This window comes from Tachypleus tridentatus, chromosome 8, assembly GCF_004210375.1.
Source record: "Tachypleus tridentatus isolate NWPU-2018 chromosome 8, ASM421037v1, whole genome shotgun sequence".
NCBI lineage: Eukaryota > Metazoa > Arthropoda > Merostomata > Xiphosura > Limulidae > Tachypleus > Tachypleus tridentatus.
The window spans coordinates 29,172,631-29,193,534 of NC_134832.1; the positions used below are offsets into that span (position 1 = coordinate 29,172,631).

A 20,904-nucleotide genomic window follows, 5' to 3' on the forward strand; every position below is an offset into this window, starting at 1 on the left:
TAAAAATCTGTACTTTTACTACTGATTAGACACTCGTATGTGTCACTTTACCCACCTAGACAGGTAAATAGAATGACTTTATCTTTATACCCACGAACTTTATGATGGGTTAGTTAAAAAATGTAAATAAATTAGTTAAACCACCCCCAGGCTGAGATGGTACATATGATCCAGTGCTGAATTCCGACGTATTGGCACAAGCGGATGAGAATGGTGACATATTCCTCCTGGACTGGATGCCAGTCCATACTGGTTTAATCCCCAGCTAACAGTTGGTACCTTTCGTGTCGCAGGAACAGATGGGATAAAACGACTTGTTAAGGATGCAGCAACATGAAGCGGACGAGTCTTGAACCATGCGTCTACAAGTCCAAAGAGCGAAAACACTGAACCATTCTGCCTTCAAGTTTACCTGCACTGCCTATAAAATTATAAGTCGAATTTCGCGTAAAATCTAGTCTGTGCTTTGATGCGATTAATTTTATCAGTGTGAATAGCGATAAAACTGAGGACTAGAATGTTTCACCATATATTCTATCAATAGGCCTGGTGTAACAGTCACTTCACTCTCAACCTACGAGTCGCCAGTTCAAATACTGGTACCAAATATATTCGCCCTTTCAGCCGTTAAGGCGTTATAATGTGCGGTCAATTCTATTATATCTTGGCGATGGGAGTTGTTCACAAGATTTAATATTTGTGATAAAGGTTGTGATAGCGTATTTTTTGTCTCATTACTCTTGGCTAGTGGTTATGGCACACCACTCACAATCTGAGGGTCGCGGGTTCGAATGCTCGCTGCACCAAACATGATCGCCCTTTCAGCCGTAGGATGATTATAATGTGATGTTCAAATCCACTATTCTTTGCTCAAGACTTGGGGTGTAGGTTGAGTTCACTAGCTGTCTTTTCTCTAGTCTATCATTTCCAAATTAGGGACGGATAGCGCAGATGCCACTCAAGTACTTATACGCAAACTTCCAAAAAGAAACAATGTAACAACGGTTATACATTCAGCGAAACTTTAACACAGACACACATAGAAATATGTTTCACTTATATCTATTTGGTGCGTTTGAAGAGATTTATGTTTCACTCTTTCCTGAAATTATAGCACAAGATAATGTATCTTTTTAACTGTTGTGATACGCTAAAAGATTCATCGTTTCTATTTCCATTTATAACGGAGAATAACTATTGATTTGCATTTAAATAGCTCATTCTTAAAGAATGATTATCGAAATTATCTTTCTTCCTCGCCAGAAAGTCTACACAACGTAGGTAATATGCACTATTAGAGAACTGACACAATGTTAGAAACCGTCCATGATTGACCAAAATAAGAGATTTTGTATTAATATATCTTGTAGCCTAATGAATTTTCTGTGTTTGAACATCAACATGTGAGAATAACGTAGAATATAATAAACTATGCTGGAACACCAACATGTACAAATAATGTAGGTCGTACACAATTATAATGCCACATTGTTATTTCTGAGTTGATAAAATAAATAATGTGTAATAAACCCCCAATGAGTCAGATACAAGTTTGTAATATTAAAAAAAAATTCATAGGTTTAACAAGATGTGAAAATGAGTTTGCATATGCACATTTAAACCATACGAAAATCGTATTTTTCTTTCTTTTAGCTAATTACTTAAATACTATTATTTTCCTTTAGATGTATATTCTAATTCACTTAAAACGGATTACTTTAAAACGTATTGTACCTCTCTTGTTTTTTACCTCGTACGTATCGTTTTTGTTGGAAACCTCTTAAAAATGCAATTCTCTGTATACAAATTGTTTCTAACGGATTGTTTGTACAGAAACATACAATTTTCTCCAGCGCCACCTAACACTGCACGAAAGCTTCGAGACCCGCCCATCCAATTACGGCAGCTGGCAGGCAGCCCTCTGAGGTATGGCTTTACGATGACATTTAATATTATTACATGTCAATTATAAATACAAGTTGTTCTTGAAGAACAGGTAACTTTTTCTTTTATACCCTCCGTAATTCTCGATCACGCTCTTCATCAAGATAGTTAGGTTGCAAAACTTACCACATTAATGTTTCCATAAAACGTGTATTTCAAAAATGTTCTAATGGAGTTTTATGAAAACTCGACAAATAAATTTGTATTAGGTGGAAATGTAATAATTCCTATGTTGAAATTAAGAGAAAATTCGCCCGTACAATAAAACATCAACTAATCGAAATTACTTGTAGCATTCAAAAACAAGCTGTGCAATATTAGAAGCTAATCCATTAGGCCTAACGGTTGAAGATGTATTTGTCCTGCGTCAGGTTCTACGTACGTTTGCATTACTTTTTTTATAGTACAAAAGGAACCTGGTTTTATGGATCATAAATGGAAGTACAACAGCAGAGTGTTAACCATGGTGATAGATACTGCTTATTGTTGGTTACCGTGTATGTATCAGTATTAATATGTTATATACTAAAGTCATATGTATTTGTTTGGTAAATGCCACAGGTGAAATTATTCATATACTTATGTTACGGATATCAATGTTAAGATATATAATGAAAACAATATTTAGGCAATGAAAGACTGACCAGAACATTGCAATATGCATTCTGTATAAGTGAAGTTTCATATTATGTTTTGCGTGAGCTGTATGTGTATGAATGTAATTCTAAACTTAGAATTAAACAAGTCATTTTTGTTTATTTATTTTATTCGAGTAATATCTCACCTTTTAACACGGCCCGGCATGGCCAAGCGTGTTAAGGCGTGCGACTCGTAATCCGAGGGTCGCGGGTTCGCATCCCCATCGCGCTAAACATGCTCGCCCTTTCAGCCGTGGGGGCGTTATAATGTGACGGTCAATCCCACTATTCGTTGGTAAAATAGTAGCCCAAGAGTTGGCGGTGGGTGGTGATGACTAGCTGCCTTCCCTCTAGTCTTACACTGCTAAATTAGGGACGGCTAGCACAGATAGCCCTCGAGTAACTTTGTGTGAATTTCAAAAAACAAACAAACCTTTTAACACATGTAAGTGTTAAAAGGTAATCTGCAACGTTCTGCCCCTTCAGTGTAAGGTAAAATGACCAATGCAAGTGAAGCTACTCGCAGTATTTCAGTGGTAAAGACTGCTCTAAAAGTTTGACCTTTTTCCTCACAGGACGTAACAAACTTCTCTGGCAACAAGATGGAATATCTCGTGTGTGTAAGCAGAATCATGCTAGCTCGTAGTTCATGCATTGTTAGGTAATGACCTGACGAAAAAGTGAGACGTTTGATATCACATATAAGCACACTGTAGAACATGTTGGATTGGCATGTCTACTGGTACCACAGTGTTATATGTTCAGACAGACGTATGAGTGTATACACTGAGTCTTGAGAACTGACACGTAATGTTTGAGATAGCACTTTAATTTTTTTTTAGAAATATTTTGTAGTTTCTTGCTAAGCTTGACTCTTATTAAACATTTGTAGACGTTAAGAGTATGATGTAAAAGTATACAGAACTAAGAAAATACAACTTCTATAAGCTTTTTTACGTTTAAAATATATGGATATATGGTAACAAAAAAAACGGTGCTTTCGAACTTTGGTTCAAATAGCGCGAGCGGATGAAGATGGTGGCTCGTTCCCCTTGAACGAGATGCTAGGTAATAGCAGGTTAATCCCAAACTTATATCTGGTATCCATCGTACAGACCGGAAAAAGTTGTATAAAGTGTGTTGTTCCAGGACAAAACAGAATAACAACAGCACGCCTCGAACTCGTAACCATCCGACTACGAGTCTAAAACCATTGGGTCACGTTGGTAACTAAAAAGGAAGTGATAAAATAAACTGTAAAACCTTGAAACCCTTCTAAGGGTCATAGATAGAGACAGCTAGTTTTCTATGCTTAAAGTGAAATAACGTAAAAACACTGGAATACACGTACATAGTATTTGGAAATATAAGGAAAATTAGTTGTTGTTTTTTATTTCGGGCAAAGCTATACGAGGGCTATCTGCGCCAGTCTTCCCTAATTTAGCGGTGTAAGGCAACTAGTCATCGCCACCCACAGCCAACTCTTGGACTACTCTTTTACCACCGAATAGTGGGATTGAGCATCACATTATAACGCCCCACGACTGAAAGGGCGAACATGTTAGGTGTAGCAAGGATTTCTCTCTCACTCTCGGTGTTTGGGTAAGAAATGTTCATACCCTGGAGGGTCAGGTTCTCTGTGATCTCTTTCTCCTACCCGTACTTATGGTCTCGCCATATTGGAATTTGTAATTATTTAACTGACTATTATTCTGATCCTTTTCAGAGCAATGTCCATGTATTGTGGCACATATATAGTTGTTATTTTGCTCTATCAGCATAATGTCAAGTTTGTTGGTGGCACTTTTTTTTTAGTTAATATTTATTATTTTTATTTATTTATTTTTATGTTTAAAATATATATTGACTGGGGAGAGATATTTAAGACTAACCTCATCCTGTATGAGGTACCTATCTAGTTCGCATAGTAATTCGTTTTTCATCCAATTCTTATTAAAGTACATTATTGTACTATGTAAGAGTCTATCTGGTATGGTTGGTATGTTCGAATATTTGTGTATGAATTGAGATGATATAGCTCTTGGAACTCTGTATGCTGTTGTAAGGAGTGTGTTTTGGATTGTTTGTAGTTTGGTTTTAATTATTTTATTGCTTACAGTTATCCATGCTGGAGCTTCTTAATCTATTACTGGTCTAATATATGTTTTATAGATTTTTAGTATGTTGTCTGTAGATGCTTTACTGTTTTCGCCAGTTATACTCCTAGCATAGTTAGTTCTTCGCCAGACTTTATTTTTAATTTCCTTGACATGATTAATCCAAGTTAATTTTGAATCATAGGTTAGACCTAAAAATTTTGCTGATGGGGCAGTCTGAAGTAGTGTGCCATTCATATATATTTCTGGCTGTTGGTGTTTGTGTTTTGTCAATTTCGTAAAGACTACGAGTTGTGTTTTGCTGTGTTTATTTTTATTTTATATTTTTGACAGTATTCACTTATTCTCTTTAGTTGCGGTTGTTTGTTGGTAGCTGCTATTGTTGGTGTTGCAGCACTTTTCCAGACTGCCACATCATCTGCGAACTGTGAAGAGAATCCATGATTTGGATCCTTCAATGGCATATTGTTTACATACATGATGAAGAGTATAGGGCTAACCACCCCTCCCTAAGGGACACCAGTTTCTGGAGTAAAGTACTCAGAAAAGGTACCCTCAACATTCACTCTACACTTTCTATTTTCCAAAAAGTTAGATAGCCAGCGAATAATTCCACGCGATAGTCCCATTTCATTCATTCGGAACCTTATACCATCGTGCCATACAGTGTCGAATGCTTTCTAAATATCAAGGAAGCAAGCGACAGTACATTCTTTTTTATTGAAGCTATCTATTATGGTTTCGGTTAATCTGATTAAGTGATCTGTCGTTTGTCTAAATTTCCTGAATCCATTTTGTTCTTTTGGTAATTTTGATGTTATTTCCAAGAATGTGGAGAGTCTACTACTAATTATTCTTTCAAGAATTTTGCCAATACAGCTGGTCAGGCTGATTGGTCAGTAGCTATTAGGTTTATTTGCTGGCTTTCTTTCCTTATGGAACATAAATATATTAGCAAGCTTCCAAGAAACTGGGATGTATCCTGAGGATAGAGATAGATTAAAAAGTGTTATTAGGTAGTCAAACAATTTCGGAGTGCCCTTTTTTTAGAAAGATAGCTTTTATTTCCTCTTCACCTTGAGAGGAATTGAAAGAGCGCCCTAACCACTTGACCATGCCGGGCCTGTACGGGAGATAAAACTAGGTTTTGTTTTCCTGTTTTTGAATAATGGAATAAAGTAAAGCTGAGAATAAAATTAAAAAAACCCATAAGATTCAGGAAATATAGATTTAAAAGAAACTAAAGCTAAAGGAAAGTAAAATAAAAATATTTTGTTCCATCAGAAACTTTATTTTTCATGCCCAGTTTCTCATCCAGTTTTATTCTTATGAATGTTACATATAATCCTAATTTTTTATAATGCAACATTCTATGTTGTATATAATTCCGTACTAAAAGATCTTCATACCTGAATCTGTGCTTTCAAAAAAGTAAAGGTATGTATATCGTCCTGGATACTTGTCATGGCGTCTTGAAGCTACTTCTCTGAAGTATTTGGTGAGGTATTATAGGAAATATGGCACAGTTTGAAATCACAAAGCTTAGTAGAAGCATCTATCTTAGTACTGAACATTCTGGTAAAGGTTAATAACTAATTTCCACATCACAGCTAACATTTCAATTAAAATCATATTCATCTTAGTATGGAACAGTCTGGTATAGTTAAGTTTCTAATCCAAATAGAACTAGCACTCCAAATCAATATCGCCTCCATCTTTGTAGGCCATACATGGCCAGGTGGGTTAAGGCGTTCGACTCCTAATCTGAGGGTCGCGGGTTCGAATCCCCATCACACCAAACACGCTCGCCTTTCAACTGTGGGGGCGTTATAATGAAACGGTCAATCACACTATTCGTTAGTAAAAGAGTAGCCCAAAAGTTGGCGGTGGGTGGTGATGACTAGCTGCCTTCCCTCTAGTCTTACTCTGCTAAATTAGGGACGGCTAGCGCAGATAACACTCGTGTTGCTTTGCACGAAATTCAAAAACAAACAAACAGATCATCTTTGTATAAAGCAGACTGGTATAGTTCAGTTTTTAATCCCCGCAATATTATCACTTCAATTCAGTATCTTATATGACCAGGTGTAATTCGAGGGTCACAAGTTCGAATCCCCGTCACACCAAACATGCTTGCCCTTTTAACCGTGGGGCATTATAATGTGACAGTCAATCCCACTATTCGTTGGTAAAAAAGTAACCCAAGAGTTGGCGGTGGGTGGTGATGACTAATTGCCTTCCTTCCAGCCTTACACTGTTAAATTAGGGACAGCTAGCGCAAATAGCCCTCATGTAGCTTTGCGTGAAATAAAAAGACAACAAGAAAACAGTATCTTATAATGAAACAGACTCGTCTAGTAAATCTTAGTTCTTTTGAAATGACACCAAAGATTAGGAAGACTCTCTATCTCTCCTAAATAGCATTCGTTGTTTGGGTTTAAGTAAATTTCAGATTCATAAAAGTGTGTTAATCTATTTTACTTTTGGTTGCGTATGATGTAATTACTCTATTTACATTTTACCCAACATTTTGCTCTTTGTAGTTTTAATATTAACCGTATTACCTAAATCGTTGTTAATACCAGTTTAAAGCAGTTATTTTCTGGAGTAGAAAATGCTAATGAAATGTTACGAAATAAAAAAAACGATAAAGTAGTTTCATAACCTACGAATGTTTCGTCAGTTACATATGAGTCGATCGAATCATCTGTAATTTAATTTTAATTAAATAGGTTTAATTAAATAGGTTTAAGTGAAACCTATCTGCGAAATATCTGTTACAAACTATTGCGGCCCGGCATGGGCAGGTGGTTAGAGCGCTCGATTCGTAATCTGAAGGTTGCATGTTTGAATCCCCGTCACACCAAAACATGCTCGCCCTATCAGCCGTTGGGGCGTTATAGATGATAGTCAATTCCACTATTCGTTAGTAAAAGAGTAGCCCAAGAGTCTTACACTGCTAAATTAGGGATGGGTAGCGTAGATAGCCCTCGTGCAGTTTGCGTAAAATTAAAAAAGAAACAAACAAAAGATTTTGCGTTTGAAACCCTAACGTTTTACATAGCGATAAAGATAAAACTATTTTAATTCCGTCTTATTTTAATTAAACTGCGCAGAAGTAAAGTAAAATGAACTTGAATCACTATAATCTAATTTTGTGATATTAAGATAGTTTTATGTCTGTAGTATCAAACTATTGTGTTTTTTCCTAAATTTAATTTAACATACGAGGGCTGTTAAAAAAATACGCGGACTGTTTGAATTGCGCGGCTCCAGTTGGTTCCAGGGGAATCTGCTTGGTGTCGCTAGGTTTGCACAGATCAGCTGATTACGACGCCATTTCCCGATTGCAGATATCTTCATTTGTGTATTAGCTACGCGGTTTTAAGTGAAGTGCGATTTTTTCGTTTGGCGGATTTCAGAATGAATGACCTGAAGGAGCAACGACTTGCTGTGAAATTTTGTGTTAAACTTGGAAAATCTGCGACTAAAACTTTTGCTATGCTTAACACGGCTTATGGTGATGTTGCTATGAAGCGTACGGCATGTTTCAAGTGGCAAGAACGTTTTAAGGATGGTTGACAGTCCACTGAAGATGATGAGCGTTCTGGACGTCCTTCCACGTCAACTGACGACCCACACATCGACAAAATCAACACCCTGGTGCGGGCAAATCGACGTCTGACTGTCAGGGAGCTTGATGAAGAGTGTGGGATATCAGTTGGATCTTGTTACGAGATTTTGACCGAAGAATTGAAGATGCACCGCGTTGCTGCGAAATTTGTGCCTCAGAACTCGTGAGTTTTTGGCCAAACACTCGATCACTGTTCTTCCCCACCCCCCCTACTCACCTGACCTTGCTCCTTGCGATTTTTTCTTGTTCCCCAAACTCAAAAGACCCTTGAAAGGAAGAAGATTTCAGACGATTCCTGAGATTAAGGCAAATGCGACGAAGGAGCTGGAGGACATTACAAAAGAAGCGTACCAGGACTGTTTCAACAAGTGGAAACACCGTTGGGATAAGTGTGTGCGTTGGGGAGGAGAGTACTTTGAAGGAGTCCCAGATCTATAACTTCCAAATAAAGTACATTTTGTTTTATGACGTCAGTCCGCGTATTTTTTTGAACAGACCTCGTAATTGTTTATTCATAATTTTGTGAATACGTCTCCTGTTGGAACAGCGCTAAATTTATGGATTTACAATGCTAATGTCACGGGTTTAATTTTCGGCGATGGAAACAGCATATAGACTAGTGTGGCTTTTCTCTACAATATCAACAAAAGTAGTTAGTAGAGAGATTTCTTCTTAAACATATGTATATACCTGTGTGCATGTGAAAACTGTGTGCATGCTTTATACTCATAACTGCAGATATATAAACCATTTTACAACACAGCCAGCATATCTTCCAACTGTTATTTTTTTAGAGTATTCTATATAATTCTTGGACTTGAATCAAAATATAACGACCAATCGCTTTTAAATGTAATGTCTACCTTACAGACGTCACACCCCCACTTCTATTTTACATACAATCTAGATCAGTGCAGCATATTTTTACTACAGGGTCTGAATGTATTCAGCCTCTAAGCTAAAGAACAAGCATCAGGTGGCACCATGCAATATTTCTTTGTACGATCAATATACTTCACTGCATTTCTAAAGAACTAAAAGGTTTTATACTAATCAATGACGTGGGGCCTCGATGGTAGTTTATAAATATGGGAAAACACCTACAAGAAAGCAAACGTTGGCAGAAATGATTGAAATGTAATCATTACTTATGTATATTAATGTTGAAAGAAATAAACGGAACAGGATTTTTACACAAAATTAAAGTAGAGATGTCCCTTAAAACTGGGCGAGTTTGTTTTGAGTTTCGCTCAAAGCTACTGGAGTGCTATCCGCGCTAGTCGTCCCTAATTTAGCAGTGTAAGACTAGAGGGAAGGCAGCTAGTCATCACCAACCACCGCCAACTCTTAAGCTACTCTTTTACCAACAAATAGTGGGATTGCCGTCACAATAAATACCATCATGGCTGAAAGGGCGAATATGTTTGGTGCTCGGATTACGAGTCAAACGCCTTAACCCACTTGGCCATGCCGGACCAACTGTGCGAGTTTACATGTTGAAGAAACTGTTATATATACTTCTCATAACTTTCACAAAACACAAGTAATATGTCACAGTCTCTGAAAGTACACTTTCAGTCATACATGTGATATGCATAATTAATGTGGCAGGAATAACGAAATACACAAATTGTCTTAACACCACGACTTTACCTAGAAATGATAATAACATGTAAAAATTGATACGCATGCTCTTTGCGAACATCCTCACAGCTTGAATTAAAAACTTTGCAAATTTTCTACAACGTTAACGAGCTATGGGCAATTATTAGTTTGTTTCAGAGATTGAGTTTGAGTTTTCTTATAGCAAAGCCACAGCGGACTATCTGCTGAGCCCACCGAGGGGAATCGAACCCCTAATTTTTGCATTGTAAATGCGTAGACATACCGCTGTACTAGCGGGGGGCGTTTCAGAGATAACGGCAGATTATAAATTTTAGCTTTAATAAGAAATAAAAAAAATTCAAAAGCAAATTTATTAATCAAAATCGGAACCCAGTGAATTTACACACTTTTGTCAACGGGAAACAAGATTATTTATGTCATGACGATAAAACTTTGAAGTCGTAGAACTAAAACATTATTTAGAGCCATTCTCTGCTGCTGCTTAGTTATCGAATCTTTTGTCTTGTATAAAACTGTCCAAATGTTTGAACAAGTATGGTGAGTAAGGAGGTTGAGGCAATGTTTCATAGCCCAATTAGATGAGCTTCTGGAGCGTCATTTGAGACACGTGTAGCCGAGCATTATCATGAAGCATGATTGATCATTTTCGACTGACTAATGTTGACATTTTTACGTAACATTCTATGCGTTTCTTCCAATTCTTGATAGTAAACCTCCGCAGTGATATTTCTGGCCCTGGTTGAGCAAGCTGTAATGGACAGTACTGGCCACAGACTGCCATACAGTGACCATAACCTTCTGTTAGCGCAACTTTGGCTTTGGGAAGTGTTTTCTAGCTTCTTCACGGTTAAGCCGTGAAATTGCCTTCTGTTATCGTAAAATATCCACTTTGCATCCCAGTTGATAATTCGTTCAAGAAATGGTTCATTTCTGTTGTACAAACTCAGAGAACAGTTCAAAACGATGATTTTTCCGATTTTCATTGAGTTTGTGTGGAACTAACTTGTCGAGCTTTTTTACTTTTTAAATTTGCTTGAGATGGTCCGAAATTGTGGAAATGCCAACACTTAATTCTTGTGCCATTTCAATTTGACGTGGGTTTCTTTCCACTAATGCTGCCAATTGGTCGTTTTGAACAACAAAAGAACGTCTTCTGCTCTTATCTTTAAGACTCACATCTCCATTACGAAACTTTTGGAATCGACGATGTACTACACAGATGGGGTTCCTTCGCTCCATGCTTGATCGATATTGCGAGCTGTTTGCAATTCATGCAAAAATGATATGCAACTTTTTCCATCATTAATTATAATGTTTTTAAATATTGGAAGTAAGCTTTTAGAAAAGAATAATAACACTAATAAATAGATAAAAGCTCTAATTTTTCAATGGTATATACGAAGTTTTAAGAAAGATAGGTTTTTAACCCCATAAATGACTAAACTTTTGATATAAAAATCCGCCATTATTTTTCGAACAACCTAGTAATTTTAATTAATCTTTTCATTAATGGTAATTAGACTCATAACGAAACAACTGGTAAAGATGTTTGACTTTTAAACATTTCAAGCTATGTAAGAGTGCAGTATTAACAAGTGTTCTGATATTAACTTTAATAGCTCTAAGTTATCATGCTAATTAAATTGGTGATCCCAGTGAAAACTGCATTGTGAGAAGATAGCCATTAAAGTTTTTCTGCATTTTAATATCGTAAAAGGGTGAATTCATCTCATTTAACAGTCTTCTTAGCATGTAAATTTACACAGTGCTAACTTAAATCATCATAGACCTGATGAAGAAGAGAAATCCCCCGGTCCTACAACACTAATACCTGAGGTCCAATTTTCCACGGTGGATACAGCAGATAGTCAAATGTTGCTTTGCTACAGGACAACCAACCATCCAAGAAGACCAATCGTTTTCCAATTTAATTTTTTAAGCATTCTTAACTGTCCAACATATCTGATGGAAACAACTTGAAAAACAAGTGAAGTTATATAAAAGAGGGAATTCCGTACAGAGGTAAGATAAATTGGGACATGTTCAGAAGGAACATAATTTGGAATCTTTTTTCATTGCTTCTGAAACGAGCAGAAAGATTAATACATAAAAGGCAGACATATTCTCCCAGTTTTCATTTCTTGTTTAACTTACCAACTTTTACATCGCATATTCACAGGGTTTGTCTTTTTTGTATAACTCGACTTTTTATGGTAACCCATCTTTATACCCATTCTAATGTTACGTTTTTTATATACACGTATAACATATTGACTAATTATTTCTGTTGTGCTTTTACTTTTTGGACAAGCAATGCAGCAGCTTCTGTTATTTTATATGTGTTATGAATATATAAAGCTAGCTCCTCTTGGAACAGTAGGTTATATATCTAGGTGTTTTGTACATGGAAACAAATAGTTTTTGTCCATTTATGAGTCTTGTTAGCAAACTGCAACCTCTAGTTTTGAATCTTTAAAAATCCAAATTGTATTTCACACAGAATGGTCAGATTTTGCTAGTATACATGTTATATATTTATTTAAAATATTTTATAATAAATTAGCTTAATCTTTCATCATGATTAAATTAAAATCTGAAATTTTAGGCATTCTCATTTTGATACTGAAAAAACAATAAAAAAAGACAAACGATACAACAGGAATTATTTTCTCCTCTTCGAGCACTCAAGTATCGCTTACAATATAGTAGACATTGTATATTTTGATATGACATATTATTATAAAATGAGTTAACAACAAGGTTCCATCCCATATGGGATTCCCACCGCAGCAGTCAGTTGAAGCTGTCATTGGCGTATTCAATTTTGGTGTAATCAGGAAAAGCACTCACAAGCCCCTAATATTGTGAGTGCCCTAAATAACTCATAAACAAAACATCTTATAAATAAATGCTTGATTATATTGCTCAGTTTGTATTTTTATTAACGCATACTGTTTTAGTTGCTGTTTTTATGTTGGTATGGCCAGGTGCTTAGAACGCTTGACTCGCAATTTGAGGGGCGCGGGTTTGAATCTCCGTGAGGGCATATGTTATATTATTATCTACCACCCAACATAGATAGTTGAGCCCCATAAAACATTTGAATGGGCAAAATTGAGAAATTTATGCAGTATTAACTTAATAATAACCAAGAATATTGGTATTAAATACTGAATATTCTTCAGGTTGATGGTGGCACAGGGGTATGTCTGCGGACTTCTAGCCCTAGAAACTGGGTCTCGATACCCGTGGTTGGTAGAGCAGAGATAGCATTTTATGTAGCTTTGTGCTTAATAACAAAGAACAATTTATATAATTACATATTACATATATGATGATAATTATACTTATTTACAATATTCAGTTGTAGAATGGCATGAAGTAGAAAATTTTCACTCAAATTCAGCTTTTGGCGCTTTGACTACAACCATCATTCCTATCAGTCTCTCCAGTAAACCATTTTTTAGTGAGACCTTTTTAATGTCCTTAGTGGACATTTTTTGGCGCTAATGTTGTTTTGATAGTACCTGTAATAAATTGATATTATTTATTGTGTTTCTTTCAGATTTAAAATTAAAAGAAGTATGTATAAACACAAAACTGGTTCTGTAAAACGAAGTGATGCTAGCGAGAAGTTGCTAAGAAATGTAGAAAATTCTCAAAATTCCATACATATCCTCGATCATTTGGTAGTACAACGATAGATCTGGTAGAAAGTGAAATATATCCACTACCAGAGCCAGGCACTGCCTAACAGTTATAGGTAAAATCAAATGTTGGTCCATCAGCATTGCAACTTCTCAGATAAATATTATGAATTACATAATATAATTGTGACGAAAATAGAAATCGTTGCTGACTTTTATATTCTTCGATTTTGAAGGTAGCATGCTGTTATTACTGCTAATTCTTTGGGAATAGAGATGTGATATTGTGGAGAGACTGTATTCACTTATCAACACGGATTCAAGAGCATGCGAAAAATAAATCTGGTTTTCAAGCAGGTATTGGCATGAAAACATATTTGGCAGACAAATCTATAGACGTAGCTCTCAAGAAGCGATTAGATGAAGAAACGATAAAATGGAAAGAAGTCCTAAATGTTCAGTTTGACCTCATTAGGACCATTACTGGATTAAATTTGCCACTAATAGAAAAATCTTCAAATATTTCATGTTAAGATGATAGTCAGCATCTCACGCTTTTGAACCTGCTCTCAATATATCATCCTTAGATATAGCAGAATTTCCAATCTTAGACGGAAATTCGTTGCTTCAGTCTATAATAATGGAAGAACAAGTTAAGTTTCGCTTCACGTTTCAGAAATGAAATTATAGAAGACATCAGAAAAGCTATTTTGTGGAGTGTTATTTGTAAAGTTGGAGTTTAAAAGTTTTTCTAGGATACATGAATTCATGTTGATGAAGCCTGTCAAAGCGTTCAAGTTGAAGATAAGAAACCTTGTCGTACAAGTTTATATTATAATATAAATGTGATGAGAGTAAAACTAATAGTGAGCACGAGGCATATGCTTTATACATCGATTGCACAACTTAGTCTTCGGTCAAACTGCAGAAGAATTTGCATCTGTGCAAATTCGGAACTTCTTTGGTATTCTTCAAAAAGTGTCTATAAATATTTGTTATCAACTGAAGGAAATCTGTATTTGTAAAAGTTTAAATGATCAAATCCTCGAAGTACTTTCAGTGCTGAAAGGTTTCTCAATGACAATGACAATCAACAAGAGCTAGAGTAACAAGTGCACTTCTCGTGAAGTTTTAAAAAGTCGTCAGTTGTTTAAATTATTTGTTTAAACACAAAGACGACAACTCAGAAATTCCATCAGTTGCATCGCTTCATCAGAACTCACATTTTGAATTTTTATTCTTTTGGGTATTTTGGTATGAAGTATTACAAATCATAGATGTTATATATGGACTTCTTCAGATCAAATAAACTGACTTGTTTCAAGTGGTTTTTTTATAGAAAGAACTAACAAGAAACTGCAAGCTTTAAAATTTGGCCCACAACTTAAAAACTTCAAAAACCTGCACCTCGTAAGTTATAGTTGCCATCAGATACGAAGTCCAGTAAAACGCATTTTTCTAAACGAAGAATTCTGAGAAAGAAAAGAAAGATTGGTGAGATGGCTAATGATTGGTGGTTACAATACAGGTTCACCATTACTTCAACAATGAAAACCATTTAGAAGAATGTTATAATCCTTAATAGTTGTCATTACAATACTGCTTCTTCAATGTTCAGTTAATGTTAATGAATGTTATAGTCCTTAATAGTGATTATTAGAATATTGGTGGATCATTACTTCAACAATGAAAACAAATTAACAGAATTTTATAATTCCTAATAGTGGTCATTAGAATACCGATGGATCACTGCTTCAACAATGAAAACCAGTTAGTAGAATATTATAACCCCTGACAGTGGTGGTTACAATACAGGTTCATTATTAATTCAAAATTACAAACCAGTTAGTGGAATGTTATAATTCCTAATGAGAATACACGTTCATCATTACTTCAACAATGAAAATCAGTTAACAGCGTTTTAAATCGTAGCAATGGTGAATATAATACTGATTCAACATTACTTTAACATTCCAAACCTGTTGATGGGAATTCTTGATGACGAGAAACCCACTTGAAATAAAAAATATATCTCAGAACGGCTGGTATGGGTATTAACACTTTTACTAATAAAGAGAGAACAACAGTCACATTCAAACTTTCTCTTTCTTAACCTAAAGATGACCTAGGAAGGTCGAAACGTTGTTCTCTTATTATCAATAAAAGTGTTAATACCCATATCAGCCGTTCTGAGATACACTGTTGATAGGAAGTTTGGGAAAATGGTTTATGGTTGAGCACATGAAAGAAAGAGTTAATGTTATTCGTTTAAATATAGTGCTAGTTTTGTTTCCTTAGAATAATTGTATATTACTGAGCTTGTCTCTATATAATAGGAAATATATTATTTTTATATATTTATTACAGTCATAGAACACTGTAACGAAAGATTAAAATCGTTTTAGTCTGAACAACGAACATAATTAATGTGCTTTCCTAACACCTCATTTCACAATGTTTTTCTTCGTAGAATAGAAAATAGAAAAACAAGCCACTCATATTTCGCAATATCAGTTAAGTGTAGTTTCAAGGCCTGTTGCTACCTTAATAGACAGTAAGTCTAACCTAGAAAACTCTCGTTGATTTAACCTCATAACGCTTCAATGTTTGTTTGTTTTTTAAAGTTGTTAGTAAAATTTAGTTTAGAAACAATTATGTGAATATTATACCTATATTAAAGATTAAGGCATGAAATTCTATAATGAAAATTAATTTTTTGATAGTTAAACTGTTTAAGTTGGTTGGCTTTTAAATGTGACTAATGATATGAAATTTTTTGTTTTTTTTGTTGTTTAGTTTGTGTATTATTATATTTTTCTGCAGTGGCGATACTCACCCATCCTTGAAGAAGGAAGATTTATTTTCTGAAAATACTTGGTTATTGTGTTTCTAGCATTGTGCTTATTTATTATTTGTCATTTTTTTCTTTGTACACAATACTTGGTTATTTATTTTATTTAGATTACAAAAACAAAGAAATTCCCAAGTTCAAGCATACGTTAGTACATGCAGAATAGATCTTTTAATCGTAAATAACTTAAATTGTTTTCCAGTTATAACCTGAATCCCAACTAGTCTGAGGCGGACAGGTATTTTTATAAGTCAATTTTTTTACTCCCCGGGTGGCTAGGATTGTACCCTCGGATTGCGAGACGAACACCCTAACCAACAAACCACGCTTGGCTCTCTCAGTAACTAGAATGTTTCTTTCTATCGCCCTTTAGCAAAATATAAAAATGTAACAAAACTGATCTTCTAATCAGATTAAGAGGGCTGTTATATTGCTATCTGAGAATACATTTTACATTAATTTACCGTTAACAAATAGCATAATGATACATTTGTTTCCAATTTGCTATGGTAGAAATTTAATACTAATATTTCTGGTATATTTCTCATTTATTAGGGAAATTCTATGACCTTACACTACCAGGTGATTTGTTTGTTTTTAATTTCGCGCAAAGCTACAAGAGGGCTATCTGCGCTAGCCGTCCCTAATTTAGCAGTGTAAAACAAGAGGGAAGGCAGCTAGTCATCACCACCCACCGCCAACTCTTAGGCTACTCTTTTGCTAATGAATGTAATAGTGGGATTGACCGTCACATTATAACGCCCTCAAGGCATGTTTGGTGTGGCGTGATTTCGAACCTGCGACTCTCGGATTACGAGTCGAATGACAAAACCACCTGGCCATGTCGGACCCTATCAGGTGGTTTAGACATGCCTACGATCAGGTGTGTATGTTTTATAAAAAAATAATCATATAATGCATAAATATATTTGCAATACAAAGAAACTGGACGTCTAACACCAAATTTATTTATTCTGAAAAGAAACCTCTGGATGAAAAATAAAATTAAATATTTTTCAAATGTTATAATTTACAGTTTTTAGTTGAATGGTCTGCTGTAATTTCAACCCAGTAACACCTGTTGGCTTAATCTGAGGGCTTATAACCCTAAAATTGGGTTTAGATACCTGCGGTGGCCAGAACACAGATAATACATTTTGTGGCTGTGCGTTTCACTACAAACAAACCTAACTCAGTATAATAACTAATGAAATATTCATATTAATTTGGTTTAATCGATTTTTTTAAAGTAGAATTGTCACTAAAGCGTCTTTTGAAGGTTTTTAAACAAATATACAAATCTATTCTCTAGTTGTCTTTTGTTTTTGGATTTCCTCAATTTTAATAACAGAGTAAACCAGATACTAGTTAATTACGGTACAACGTGCAACTATAACAATAAATTTTTCTTACGTTATCTCACCAAGATACACGGTATTATAATATGGCTTACGTCAGTATTAAACTGAATATCATAAATGCTTGATAAACCAACGAAAACGCATATTTTAATTCAGAATTCAAGAATTTTAAAAGGATATTCGTAAGAAATGTGTTATATATATATTTTACGAATTACGTGTCCTAAATAATTTGAATAAATGGTCTTTGATGTACAAGCTGGAATGGCTTACAATTCCTACTAAATCTTGTCCTAGTCCTTTACTCTTTTTGTGGCCCAGTAAGGCCTGGTGGTTAGGGCACTCAACTCGCAATCTGAGGGTCACGAGATCAAATTCTCGCCACAACAAACATGCTTGCCATTTCAGCAGTAGGGGCATTATAAGTGACTGTCAATCCCATTATTCGTTGGTAAAATAGTAGCCTAAGAGTTGGCGGTGGGTAGTGATGAGTAGCTGCCTCTCTTCTAGTCTTTCATTGCTAAATTAGGGAGGACTGTTAGATCAGATAGCTCTTGTCTAGATTTGAGCGAAATTAAAAAACAAACAAATCCTTTTCTTTTTCATTCATAACTGATGTTTCCAGAAAAGGATTTAAAAGGGTTTTATACCCCAACAAAAATGTGACCATCTTATGAATGTAAAGAGAAGCTAGTTATATACAGTATAATGTAGAGCAAGCTAGATGAAAACTTAATAGGATGAAGATATTTAAAGAACGTATCTATAAAATGTTCGCACTTTTCTGAGGAGTTCAAAGGTTTCCTTATGATCCACACAGGCCGCAATGTATGCATCAAGATTTTTTATTATTCCCAACTATTTCTATAGCTACCTTCAAGGGTCTTGAAAATCAACACCTACTGTACAACTACAAATCACATTTGACCCTGCTAGATTGCAAGAGGAAGTATGAACACAGTTTTAAACATGGCACTCCCTGGATCCCAAGGGGGTCTAGAAACACAAAATCAGATGTCGGATTTGAATTAAGCGATATTTTAAAATTGTTCCTAGCCTCCTATCATGTCTAGGTGATCTTCCGGGTGCGTTATGTTTTAGTTACTTGAAAAAGAGTTTAGGCCACTCTATAGATAAGGATATCCCCTTCACTGAGCCATATCGATTCCTCTATCACGTTTAACCTTGCTAGATTCAAAATTTATAGGGATATTCACAGATAAACAAACATCAATTAATATAAGTATGAATGATTTTTCATACAGATATCATTTACTTTTTTCATACCTAGCACGTAAGACACAGGCTATCTGTTGTGTCCACCGAGGGGAATCGAACCTGTGATCTTAGCTTTGTAAATCCCAAGACTTACTGCTATCCCACCGGGGGACGAACGGGAGGTAAATTGTGAACACATGAAAGAGGCTAAATTGTTCAGATACCTTATACCATAAGAGTATATGTATAGATTTTACAGTGTAATAAAGCTATTGACTTAGCGTTATTTGATTCGTGAAACCAAAACACTATCATCAACTCATCAGATAAAATAGTTGAAAAGCTGCATGTTTTCCTTTAAAGTTTCCATTTACAAAAACGCTTTTAATTCAATTTAGATTTGAATGACCAAAATGTATCATACAATTAACAAATTATGGGTATATAAAAACTAATCACTGAAGAAACAAACTATGGTATAACAGATGACTAAAACTAGTCATAAAAATGTAAAAATATACGGTGGATATCTAAAAAACTAGGAAAACAGTAGAATCTTAGGGTGTTACAGCTTTATAAAATTAATCACGAAAAATCGTAGACTATATCAAGAAAAAACAGTAAACAGTATAAATATTTAAAAATCAATCTTGAAAATCATTAAGTTAGAGCACTAAGTACACATGATAAAAAATCACAATAACAAAACAGTAAACTAAGGTACTAGAGATATCTACATGTACTCTCTAAAAGCAGTATACTAGGATGCTTAATAGAGTAATCTGGATATATAAAAAAATTAATGACGAAAAACAGTAGACTAAGATATTGCGAATATATTAAAACTAGTAAAAAATCGCAGACTAGGATAACATAGATATATAAAGCCAATAACAGAGAACAATAGTACACCGAAGTACTACGAATATGAAAATTCCATCAGTAGACTAAGGTTTAGTTTTGTTTCTTTGTTTCCGAATTTCGCGCAAAGCTACACAAGGGCTATCTGCGCTAGCCGTGCCAAATTTAGCAGTGTAAGGAAAGAGGAAATGCAACTAGTCATCACCAACCACCGCTAACTCTTGGTCTACTCTTTTATCAACGAATAGTGGGATTGAATGTCAATTATAACGCCCCCACGGCTGAAAGGGAGAGCATGTTTGCTGTGACGGAGCTTTGAACCCGCGACCCTCAGATTTCGAGTCGAATGCCTTAATTACTTAACTATGCGAGGCCAGCTCACGATAAAAACATGCCTGCAAGAAAGCATAACTTAAAAGGCATGCGTGAAAATATTAGAATTAGGAAAGTTAAAGGAAAACATACGAAATGTTTCGTTGGTCGTAACTAATACTTATAATATAAAACAAGACTTAAAGAAAAAACCCTGCACAACAAAAAACAAAGTCACCAAAGGAAAAGCTATAATGTGGGATATATGATATGCTCTGGGTTTAAAAAGTGACTACGCAAATAGGTCCAACACAGACATGGGCAAACGCAGTCTACTAGTCTTCACCACCGTTCGCAAAGCCTCGCACATAAAGGAAACCAATACAAGAGTGAAATAAATAATAGAGCAAGATGTTGGTACTCAAGTCTACAACATCCCAACATCTACACATGACTCTTCACTGGCTGCAGATAGATGTGAAAAGGTGACTGCTCTTAGATTAAAAGAAGTGAAAAAAAGATTTAAAAACGTTTTCATTAGGGTTGGCGTAAGAAAACTTTACCTTATGAAGTTCGGTTTTTAGCCTCTATTATGGTAGCAAAAGCTCAAATTGAAAAACGTCAAAAATATATTTAAATAAAACCCGCTTGTCTAGTAGTGCCACAAGTTAAGTCTGAGGTAGGTAGGAGGCGTA

The 20,904-nt window shown here is 35.3% G+C and overlaps 1 protein-coding gene and 1 long non-coding RNA gene across 2 annotated transcripts in view; one reads left to right on the plus strand and one right to left on the minus strand.

Moving 5' to 3' along the window:
• Nucleotides 1–20,904, minus strand: part of LOC143222061 (kyphoscoliosis peptidase-like) — a 71,793-nt gene that overhangs the window by 33,189 nt on the left and 17,700 nt on the right. The window lies entirely within an intron of this gene.
• On the plus strand, nucleotides 1,883–19,248 carry LOC143224121 (uncharacterized). The gene is made up of 3 exons (XR_013013223.1): nucleotides 1,883–1,926; nucleotides 11,747–11,981; nucleotides 19,110–19,248. It is a non-coding gene; the product is annotated as an uncharacterized LOC143224121 (long non-coding RNA).